Raw genomic sequence first — 12,369 nt, 5'->3', positions numbered from 1 at the left:
CAGGGACTGTCTCTATCTGTTGCCGACTTGTTCATCCCAAGCGCTTAGTACAGTGCTCTGCACATAGTAAGCGCTCAATAAATACTATTGAATGAATGAATGAATGACCATGTACTTTGTGGATAAAAGTGAAACCATCAGGCATGATCTCCCTAAATTCTCCCCTGCTCCTGGCTGGTCCCTTCCTCTCCCTGCTCCTTTTTCGACTCATCTTTTCCTTCACTGTCCAAGAGAAGTTCACTTGCTTCTTCTCAAAATCTACCTCTTCTACCTGTTCCTTTCATTCAATAGTATTTATTGAGCACTTATTATGTGCAGAGCACTGTACTAAGCGCTTGGAATGTACAATTCAGCAACAGATAGAAACAATCCCTGCCCATTGATGGGCTTACAGTCTAATCAGGGAAGACAGACAAAAATAATAGCAATAAGTAGAATCAAGGGCATGTACATCTCATTAACAAAATAAATAGGGTAATAAAAATATATACAAATGAGCAAATGAGCGCAGTGCTGAGGGGAGGGGAAGGGAGAGGGGGAGGAGCAGAGGGAAAGGGGGGAAAGGGGGCTTAGCTGATGGGAGGTGAAGTGGGGTGCAGAGAGGCAGCAGAGGGAGCAGAGGGAAAAGGGGAAGCTCAGTCTGGGAAGGCCTCTTGGAGTTGATCTAACCTTGGCTTCACTGAAATTGTCCTCTTTTGTTTTTCCTCTGGCTGCCCCTTCTGTGTCTCTTTCATGGGCACCTCCTCTGCCTCCCAGCCCCTTCAAGGCTCAGATCTGGCTCCCTTTCTATTCTCCATCTTTACCCACTCTGTTGGGATATCTTTTCTCTCATAGCTTCAAGTACCATCTCTATGCAGATGATTCTCAAATCTACATCTCTACACCTGATCTCTCTCCTTCTCTGCAGTTTCATATTTCCTCATGCCTTCAGGACTTCTCTACCTGGATGCCCCACTGACACCTTAAAATTAATATCCAAAACAGAACTCCTCATACTCCCGCCTAAGCCCTGTCCTCCCAGTGGTTTTCCCATCACTGTAGACAGGACACCATCCTCCTTGTCTCGCAAGCACATAACCTTGGCATGATCCTTCATGTTCAACCCACATATTCAATTTGTCACCAAATCCAGTCAGTTCTTCCTTCACAGCCCCTAAAATCTGCCCTTCCCTCTCCAGCCAAACTCCTACTATGCTGATCCAAACCCTTATCCTATTCATCCCCGAATACTGCTAAAGCTTCCTTGCTGGCCTCCCTGTCCCTTGTTTCTGCCCATTCCAGGCCATATTTCACCCTGCACTGGCTTAGATAAAAGCTAATCAGGTTGGACACAGTCCCTGTCCCAGATAGGGCTCACAGTCTTATTCCCCATTTTCTAGGTTACAACATTTGAAGCTCAGAGAAGTAAAGTGACTTGCCCAAGGTCACACAGAAGACAAGCTGCGGAGCTGGGATTAGAACCCAGGACCTTCTGAATCCCAGGCCTTTGCTCTACCCACTACATCATGCTGCTTCTCTAATTCAACAAATGAACATGAATGACAGTTCAGGCATGGAGACTCCCAATTTTGTGGGAGAAATGATGTCACTCGAACTGACAGGGGATAAACTGACTGGTGGCTGGAGTTAACTAGGCCCCCATCAGAGTCAACCTAACAGTAAAGGATTGTGTCCCAGATCCATCAAGGGAAACTCCCCAAAATTCCCAAACCCAGAGAGAAAGTTCCTGGAGGCCTAAAGCTTACGGTCCTCTACACAGGCAGATGCTCTCTTGGAGAAAAGTTGTGGTTTTTTTTTTTTAATGGCATCTGTTAAGCATTTACTATGTACCAGGCACTGTACTAAGCTCTGGGGTCGCTACAAGTTAATCAGGTTGTACACAGTCATATTCTGCACAGGACTCATTTTACAGATGAGGTAACTGAGGCACAGAGAAGTGAAGTCACTTGCACAAGGTCACACAACAGATATGTTGAACCCAGATCCTTCTGACTCCCAACTCCGTGCTTTATTCACTTGGCCACACTGTTCCTTAAAACAGTTGTAACAGTATCCCTGTGGTCAGACTAGGTAATGACTTTCATTCACTCACTCATTCATTCATTCATTCATTCAATCGTATTTATTGAATGCTTACTGTGTGCAGAACATTGTACTAAGCACTTGGAATGTACAATTAAGCAACAGATAGAAACAATCCCTGCCCAACAATGGGCTCACAGTCTAAAAGGGGTAGACAGACAACAAAACAAAACAAAACGAATAGACAGACATCAATACCATCAAAATAGATAAATAGAATCTTAGATATATACACATCATTAATAAAATAGAGTAATAAATAATATATACATATATTCATAAGTGCTGTAGGGTGGGGAAGGAGGTAGAGCAGAAGGAGGGAGTGGGGGAATGGGGAGGGAAGGAGGGGCAGAGGGAAAGGGAGGGTTCATTCTGGGAAGCCCTCCTGGAGGAGGTGGGTTCTTCCTCACCAACGGGACTGGCAAAGATCCCCCTGTGTCTTGCCGCTCCTCTTCTAATCCACGGGCAAGTGGAGGTGTCGTTCCCCATAGTAGTGAATCTTCCCCACCCATGAGAAATTGGTTGTTGGCTCATGTTCCCCAAAATGCATTGCATTGACCTCGCTGATAATGATGCTCCCCTGTCTCTTTTCTGGCCTTCCGCACAGCTGAACAAGTTTTCCCTGTATGTTATCCCATCAGCCTTGCAGCCAAACCCAACAGCTTTTACTGCCAACACCAGAAATGCCTCTCCCAAGCCATGACCAGTAGGATTGAGAAGGAACAGCTGGTGCTGTCATTGCTGACATGCTGTGGGACTGTGGGTTTCTGCCTTTCAGAAGACCTTTTTATGGCCCATGGCCAGTCTTGATAAAGACCTGCTGCATCCCCAACCAGATCTGACCCCGAGCTTCTGCCTCAGAAACCATCAACTGAGCTTGCTGGCTATTCTCCAGTACTTGAGACCCCACAGCTCCCTCTAGACTTTGAGCTTGTAGGCAGGGAATGTGTCTACCAGCTCTGTTGTAATGTCCTCTCCCAAATACTTAATGCAGTGCCCTGCTCACAGTAAGACCTCAATAAATACAATTGATCGATTGAATCGACCATCCAGAGCAGCTGACATTCTGTGGACTAGTGAACCTGCCAGAAGGAGGTCTGACTCCAGAGGTCCCGACTGCTCCCGAGAACCCTTTCTATGATAGAGCTCAATAGGTTGTGATTGTCCCTGGGGTTTCAAGGAGAAACCAATCTCCAGCAAAAACTGCCACCCTTTACATGCCCTGACCTCATGGAGAATTTGGGTGGGATTCAAGAGAGAATAGCTGGGGTGGAAATGGTTCCTGGCCCTGGTGCCTCAGAGCCAGATCCTCCAATTTTGCTGAAGCTGCAGGAGGAGATTGTGAGGGGCAAAGAGATAGCACACTGAGTTTGAGTGAATTTACCATCCCCATGCTCCCCAGTCTTGTCAGAAAATCGAGATGCTGATCCTAGGATGTAGCCAGGACTGTGGAAATAGGCTGGCACTGAGCACTGGCACAGGGCAGTGGAGACCAGAGCAGAGCAGAAGGCTGGTCCTCTGCTGTGAATACTGGGGGCGGGAGCATATGAGACCTATGGTTAACTCCCTCAGAATCATTTTCTGTCTTTGTTGCCACTCCCAGCCACTTGCCAATCCAGAGTCACTGCAGGGACTGGCATTGTTTTGGGGAGGGAACAGAGATCTGGGAGGCTCATCTAGTTCCAGAATCATCCCCAATTCTGCCCTCAGCCCTCTCTGCCCTCTTAAACTTCCTGGGAACCCAGGAGGGATGGCGATTCCTGACAGGTTTTCTTTCTGGTGTTTGAGATGCAGGTGCAGGGCTCTGATAATACCCAGAGGCCTTGCATGGTGATTTCTCTTGTCCCAACCTGGGCTCAAGAGAAGCCTCCCAAGTTTCTGCCCATTCCCAACTACAGGCAAACCACATTAGATTGTAACTGTCACTCTGACAACAATTCTAGGCAAACCCTCGCAAACCCCCCATTTTCCTAAGATGTCAGTTGGCCCTGGATACGGGTTGGCCCACATCTTACTGTTGGCTTCCCCATGGCAGGAGTGGAAATCAGAGTCCTGATCCCTCTGAAAGAGGAGGAGAGTCGGACTCATGACTCTGCTCACCTCTCACAGGTGATCCTAGACTAGCCTCACCTCGATGATCTTATTGCTTACCCTGTTACTGCTCCTCCAGCTTTCCCACTCCACCAGTGGGGAAGAAAAGACTCCCTGCTGCTGGGACAGACAGTATCCAGCCACCCACTACAGGGATGGAGACCTGGTCATCATAGAGATGTTCTCCCATTCCCTTAGGAGTCACCCTCACTCGTTCCCTTGGCTCTTCCCTGCTCTTCCCGCCCCATAGTACTTATGAATATCTCTGTAATATTATTTATTTATATTGATGTCTGTTTACTTGTATTGATGTCTGTCTCGTCGTCTCTAGGCTTTGAGCTTGTTATGGGCAGGAATTGTCTCTCTTGAGTGATGTATTGTACTCTCCCAAGCTCTTAGTACAGTATCCTGCATACAGTAAGCACTTAATACGTACTATTTGATGAATTAATGAATGTTATCTCTGCAGATCATGTCTGGTTTTCAGAGGGGAATTATCAAATTTGTTGACAATAGTGAAAGGAAGAACTATTTTGTCCAGTAAGTGTTTTTTTGTCTTAATGATTATATTTAACTAATTTGAATTATGGTACTTGCTAAGCACTTCATATGTGGCAAGTACTGTTCTAAACATTGGTCGGGCACAGTCCCTGTCTCCCATGGGGCTCAAAGTCTAAGTAGAAGGGATAAGGATTTAATCCCCATTATAGAGATGAGGTAACTGAGTCACAGAGAAGTTGTGACCAGCCCAAGATCAGACAGCTGACACGTGGCAGAGTTGGGATTAGAACCCAGGTCCTCTGACACCCAAGCTTGGGCCCCGCTGATTCTTTTGCTTTCTCTATTTCAGTTAATGGTGCATTTTGGGTGGACCTTCCTGGGACTGGTGGTGTCAGATGAAATGAGAGGAAGAAGATTTCTCTCAGACATGACCAGGGAGATAGTCAGGAACAGTGTCTGTGCAGTGTCTACCAAGAAGATCCCCAGTGAGAAGTTCAACTTCTATTCAGTCCGGGAAATCTACTCCTGGGTCACAGCTACATCAGCCATGGTGATGGCTGCCTATGGGGATGCAGCCTTCTTAGATTTGTGTTAGAGAATTTTGGACTGTTCAAGATGGTTTTGGATGCCACATTTCTCATAGACTTTACTTTGAGTATGACGTATGTAACAAATAACTACAATTTTCATGGAACTTTTACTATGGCAAACCTTGGTAAAGAAGTTCCCGGTTTCAAGGATTTTTTACAGACAGTTACACCAACAAAATACCCAGAAGTCACTGTCTTAAAGGAATTCTGGGAGTCTGTCTTTGACATTTAATTTCCTGAACTTTGTGGAAGAAAGTGCTTAGAAAATGCTTCCTTAGAGATGTTGCCTGTGCACCATTTTTCTCTGATGATTTCTGTCCTGAGTTACAGTGTGTACAATGCCATGCATGCAGTGGCCCAGGGGCTCCAAGAGTTTCTCCTGTCCAGCTCAGGCCCAGAATCTCAGGGAAATGGTGACTGCCTCATGCCTCGTCCATAGCAGGTAACATTCCCTCACTGGCCCAGAGACAGCACAATCAGTGGTGTTTATTGAGAGCTTACTATATGCGGAGCATAGTCCTGAGCGCTTAGGGGAGTACATCATAGCAGAGGTGGTAGACACGTTCCTTGTCTGCAGGGAGCTTTCAGACTAGAGGCCCAAATAAGAGGGAGGGCTCTGCTGAAGTTCAGAAGTGCAGGGCCTCATCAAAACTTATACCTCCAGAGAAGCCTCATACACTTTCTTCTGACATACACAGGAATGTGTTTGGAAACTGAGTTCTAGAAATCAATCCACTGAAATAAAATTATAGGTAAGAGAGAGGAGGAACACTACCCTAATGTAAGAAGATCTTTTTGGGCATCAGGTTAAACCATAACTAAGGTTTAGCCAATTAAATTAGTTTGTTTTAATCATAGTCAGTGGGGTATCAGCTGGTCCAGCCACTCCATTCCTTCACACCTTATCAAAATCCCCTGCCTTCTTCCCTCCCTAACAGCCATCTTCAATTGTTCACTCTCCATTGGCTCCTTCCCCACTACTTTCCTACATGCCCATATCTCCCCTATCCTAATAATCTTAATAATTATAATGGCATTTGTTATGTGCTTACTATGTGCCAAGCACTGTTGTAAGCACTGGAGGAGATAGAAGGTAATCAGGTTGTCTCACGTGGGACTCACAGTCTTAATCCCCATTTTACAGATGAGGTAATTTAGGCACAGAGAAGTTAAGTGACTTGCCCAAAGTCACATAGCTGATAAGTGGTGGAACTAAAAAAAACCCTTCTTTAACCCCACAGCTCCCTCCAGTTATTGCCGCATCTCATTCCTATCATTCTTCTCCAAGCTTCTTGAGCAAGTTGTCCACATCAGCTGCCTCAAATTCCTCTCCTCCAATTCTCACCTTGACCTCCTCCACTCTGGCTTCAATTCCCTTCACTCCACAGGAACTGCCCTCTCAAAGGTCACACATGATCTCCTTCTTGACAAATTCAGTGGCCTCTATTCCATCCTAATCCTCCTCAACCTCTCAGCTGCCTTTCCACATTGTAGACCACCCCCTTCTCCTGGAAACATTATCCAACCTTGGTTTCCCTGACACCCTCCTCTCCTGGTTCTCCTCTTATCTCCCAGGCTGTTCTTTCTCAGCCTCCCTTGAGGGCTCCTCCTCTGCCTCCCACCCTCTAACTGTAGTGTTCTCTCAAAGTTCAGTTCTGGGTCCTATTCTATTCTCCATCTACACCCACTACCTTGGAGAACTTGGAACTCTGTGACACTGATGTCATGTTTCAAGGTGAACCGGGATACCCACCATCTCAAGGTCAAACACCAGCTCATGACTGCCTGACCCAGCAAAGCAGAACTCAGAACTCAGCCAACCCTACATTTCCAGCCCTAGAATGCCCTCCCTCCTCATATCGGACAATTATTCTTTCCCCTACCCCTTTCAAAACCTTATTGAAGACATATCTTTTACTTGACTAAGCCCTCTTTTCCTTATCCTCCACTTCCTTCTGCATTGCCCTGACTTACTCCCTTTATTCATCCCTCCCTCCCAGCCCCACGGCACTTAAATACACATCTGTAATTTATTTATTCATCTTAATGTTAACCTTCTCACTGTATCTTGACCTCATCTATCTAACCACTGACTTTTTGCCCACATCCTGCCTCTGGCTTGGAAGATCCTCCTTCCTTATATCCATTTTACAGTTTCTCTCCCCACCTTCAGAGCTTTATTGAAGACATATTTCCTCCAAGAGGCCTTCCCTAGTAGCCCTCTTTTCCTTTTCTTCTACTCTTTTCCGCGTTGCCCTGATTTGCTCCTTTAATTCATTCCCACTCCCAGCCCATAGCACATATATACGTATTACAGATACGTATGTATCTGTAATTTATTCATTTATATTAATATCTGACTCCCCCTCTAGATAAGAAGCCTGTTGTCAGCAGGGCATATGTCTGTTATATTTCTATACTTTATTCTCCCAAGCACTTAGTACAGTGCTCTACACCAGTAAGCACCCAATAAATACAATTGACTGACTGACAGTAGATAGAGCACGGACCTGGGAGTCAAAGGTCATGGGTTCGAATCCTGCCTCTGCCTCTTGTCAGCTGTGTGACTGTGGGCAAGTCACTTAACTTCTCTGGGCCTCATTTATCTCATCTGCAAAATGGGGATTAAGAGTGTGAGTCCCATGTGAGACAGGGAATTTGTCCAACCTGATTAACTTGTTTCTACCCCAGTGCTTAAAACAACAGTCATTAGCATATAGTAAAGTCTTAGAGAAGCAGCGTGGCTCAATGGAAAGAGCACGGGCTTGGGAGTCAGAGGTAATGGGTTCGAATCCCAGCTCCACCACTTGTCAGCTGTGTGACTGTGGGCAAGTCACTTAACTTCTCTGTGCCTCAGTTACCTCATCTGTAAAATGGGGATTAAGACTGTGAGCCCCATGTGGGACAACCTGATCACCCTGTATCTACCCCAGCGCTTAGAACAGTGCTCTGCACATAGTAAGCACTTAACAAATACCACCATTATCATCATTATTATTATTGATAATAATAAGAAGTACCATAATAATAATATAATTATTATTATTGAATTCATAGTAGGAAAGGAATTGAACCTTTATATTAAACTCTCCCAAATACTTAATACAGTTAGTGTACTCAGTGAATACATTTGATTGACCTGCAACAGAATTGTCTCAATGATGATATTGATTGAAATCACCTAGAGTGAAGAAGGAAAAACATGAAACACTTCACAAACTTGCATGTACTCTTTGTGCATAGTCATCTCAGCGCATACAAAAACTGAAAAGAAAAAAAACTTGACCTGTGCATCCTAGAAAAGTGATGCAACTACTATGCGTCAAAGAGTTGGCAAAGGACTTGGGGACGATGACAAAGATGTAGCACAGATCTAAGAAGGACAAGTTTTTGAGAAAGAAATACGTGAGGATTTGAAGGTGCAGGTCCAAGGTGGTGAAAGTGATGATGAGGAGATTCCCTGTCAGGGCTGCCAGATAGACCAGAAGGAACAGCATGGATTGCACAAGCTGCAATTCCCTAGTGTCAGAAAACCCCATGAGGAGAAGTTCAGTCACTATGGTTAGGTTGGCCACTTCCTTCCCGGGGATGCTGGGAACTTTCTGTGGGGAGGACAGGGAAGAGAGATAGGAAATGATGAGGAACAAACAAAGCCATCGGCTTGTAGGTGGAAAAGGAGTGAAACAATTTGAGAACACCAGATAGACCCAGGCGCCCCCTATGCCTGGTGCACTAGTAATAAGATATTTGCTCTGGGAGACGGAGCTCCTCTTCTCAGATTTGTAGTTCACTTCTTCATATCAAAATCTCTCCTGAAATCCCACCTCCTCCAGGAGGCTTTCCCAGATTTATTTTCTTCTTTACAGGTCATATCCTATAAATTAGCAACTCAACATTTTTGCACTGAAAGCACCTGTAGCACTTTCGAACCTGTTGATTTACATGCTTTACTATTTAATCAATTAATGGTATTGACTGAGCATTTACTTTATGTAAAGCAGTGTACTAAGTACTTGAGAAATCATAATATCAAATACTTGGCAGATACAATTCCTATTTATCTTTTCATTCAGTTTTCCCTCCTAACTGTAAATTATTTTGTACCCATCTTGCTCATTCTATTGTAAGATTCATGGAGGTAAGGACTGCTTAGTGCTTACTACAGTATTCTGAACACAGAAGTTGCTCAGTAAGTTTGATTGACTGATAGATATACTCAGGACCTTCTGACTCCAGGCCCATGCTCTAACCACTAGGCCTTGCTTCTTCTCATTATTATCATTATTATCATGATCATTATTGTTATAACCCAATCAAACTGAAGATAATGGCTTAGAGGAAAGAGCACGGGTTTGGGAGTTAGAGGATGTGGTTTCTAATCCTGGCTCTGCCATTTGTCTGCTGTATGATCTTGGGCACGTCACTTAAATTCTCGGTGCCTCAGTTCCCTCATCTGTAAAATGGGGATTAAAGACTGAGCCCCACGTGGACCAACCTCATTATTTTGTATCTACCCAAGCACTTAGAATAGTGTTTGGCACATAGTAAGTGCCTAACAAATATCGTCATCATCATCATCATCACTATTATTATTATTATTAGCATTTCTAAGATTCGTCAGTGATCTAGAAGTAACAAGCTACAGAATATAATTTTCTGGTGGTGCATAAGGGAACCAGGATTCTGGAGTTTTAAAGGGGCAAGGAATGACTAGAATGCGGTGAGGTGGGGTGTAAGCGCAACACTGCCATTTTCCCTCCCGCAATAAGCCCAAGAAACTGGTGACCGCAACTCATATCACTTACCAGCCAAGAAGGGGCCCTCCCTGCATGGTTTCTCACTGGTCTTATAGTAACAAGGCTTGTAGTAACAAGTAATGGAAATTTAATGTAGCTCATAATCCCTGTGGTCTTCACTTTTTTAAAAAAAATTCTCCTTCTTTTATGGCTTTCTCTGCACTTTTCTTTCTTTGTCAACTGTCTTTCAGACTTCCTACCTGCCTTCACATCCCTAAGTGCCAATGGTCAATTTTGAATGCAGTCACAAAAAGAGGGCTGGGATCCTAGAGGAGATGGGAACTGGGAGGGGAAAGGTTTAAATGAGCTAGCAGGCTATAAATCCACTATTACAAGCTGATAGGAAACTCTAATTATCTTTAGTTTGAATGAGTAACAATAATAATGATAATGATAATAATAATGAGAAGCAGCATGGCCTAGTGGATAGAGCATGGGCCTGGAGTCAGAAGATCCTGAATTCTAATCCTGGCCCTGCCACTTGTCTGCTAGTGACCTTGGGCAAATCACTTAACTTCTCTGTGCCTCAGTTCCCTCATCTGTAAAATGGGGCATAAGACTGTGAGTCCTATGTGGGACAGGGACTATGTCCAACAAAATTATCTTGTATCTACCCCAGTGCTTAAAACAGTGCCTGGCACATAGCAAGCACTTAATGACTATCACAATTATCATTGTTATCATTATTATCATATTTGTTTAGCACATACCATGTGCCAAGTATTGTTCTAAGACTGGGGTAGATAATCAGTTTTGGCACAGTACCTGTCCCCTATAAGGTTCACAGCATAGGTAGGAGGGAGTAGGATTTTATCCCCATTTTGCAGATGAGGAAACAGAGACACAGAGAAGTTAAGTGACTTGCAGAGTCAGGATTAGAAACAGGTTCTCTGATGCCCAGGACGATGCTCTTTCCACTAAGCCATGCTGCTTCTTGGCATGTGAACTGTGATGCCAAGTTGGCACCACAATCTGTTTGGTGAACCACCCGAAGGACATCATAACCTTGATTGGATTATATTCATTCAGATTCCAGATTGCCCTGCTCTCCATCTGCAATTGTTCTGGTAATGTATCCATAGACATTAATATACATAAATTAATTAATTAACTAATTAGTGATGTATAAGTATGTGCTGTGGGGAAAAGAGGGAGGATGAATGAAGAGAACAAGTCAGTGCAATGCAGAAGGGAGTGGGAGAAGAGAAGAGGAGGGCTTCATCAAAGAAGCCTTCTTGGAGGAGATGTGCCTTCAAGTTTTGGCTTTGAAGTTGGGGAGAGTAATTGTCTGATATGAAGAGCCTTTGACACTGTCGACCATCCCCTCTCCTCCACACCTTATCTCACCTTGGCTCATGGGCTCCATCCTCTCCTGGTTCTCCTCTTATCTTTTTGGCCATTCATTCTCGGTCTCCTTCATGGGCTCCTCCTCCCCTTCCCATCCACTAACTGTAGAGGTTCCTCAAAGGTCAGTTCTTGGCCCTCTTCTGTTCTCCATCTATACTCACTCCCTTGGTGAACTAGCCCGTCAAAGGGCAGGGACTGTCTCTGTTACCGATTTGTACATTCCAAGCGCTTAGTACAGTGCTCTGCACATAGTAAGAGCTCAATAAATACTATTGAATGAATTCGCTCCCATGGCTTCAACTATCATCTCTATCCAGATGGCACCCAAATCTACGACTCCTCCCTTGTTCTCTCCTACTCCCTTCAGGCTCGTATATCCTCCTGCCTCCAGGACATCTCCACCTGGATGTCTGCCCACCACCTAAAACTCAACATGTCCAAAACTGAGCTCCTTATCTTCCCTCCCAAACCCTGTCCTCTCCCTGACTTCCCTGTGGATGTGGATGGCACTACCATTCTTCCCATCTCACAGGCCCTCTACTTTGATGTCATCCTTGACGCAGCTCCCTCATTCACCCCATACATCCAATCTGTCACCAATGCCTGCCGGTCTCACCTTTACAATATCGCCAAGATCTGCCCTTTCCTCTCCATCCAAACGGCTATCATGCTGGTACAAGCTCTCATAATATCCCGACTGGATTATTGTGTCAGCCTTCTCTCTCTTCTCCCTTCCTCCTGTCTCTCCCCACTCCAGTCTATTCTTCATTCCGCTGCCCAGATCATCTTCCTACAAAAATGCTCTGGGCATGTCTCTCCCCTCCTCAAAAACCTCCAGTGGTTGCCTATCAACCTTTGCACGAAACAAAAACTCCTCACTCTTGGCTTCAAAGCTCTCTGTTACCCTCCTATCTCACCTCCCGTCTCTCTTTCTACTGCCCACCCCGTATTCTCTGCTCCTC

The sequence above is a fragment of the Ornithorhynchus anatinus genome, chromosome X4 (assembly GCF_004115215.2).
Source record: "Ornithorhynchus anatinus isolate Pmale09 chromosome X4, mOrnAna1.pri.v4, whole genome shotgun sequence".
In the NCBI taxonomy this organism is placed as follows: domain Eukaryota; kingdom Metazoa; phylum Chordata; class Mammalia; order Monotremata; family Ornithorhynchidae; genus Ornithorhynchus; species Ornithorhynchus anatinus.
This window is presented reverse-complemented; position numbering follows the sequence as displayed.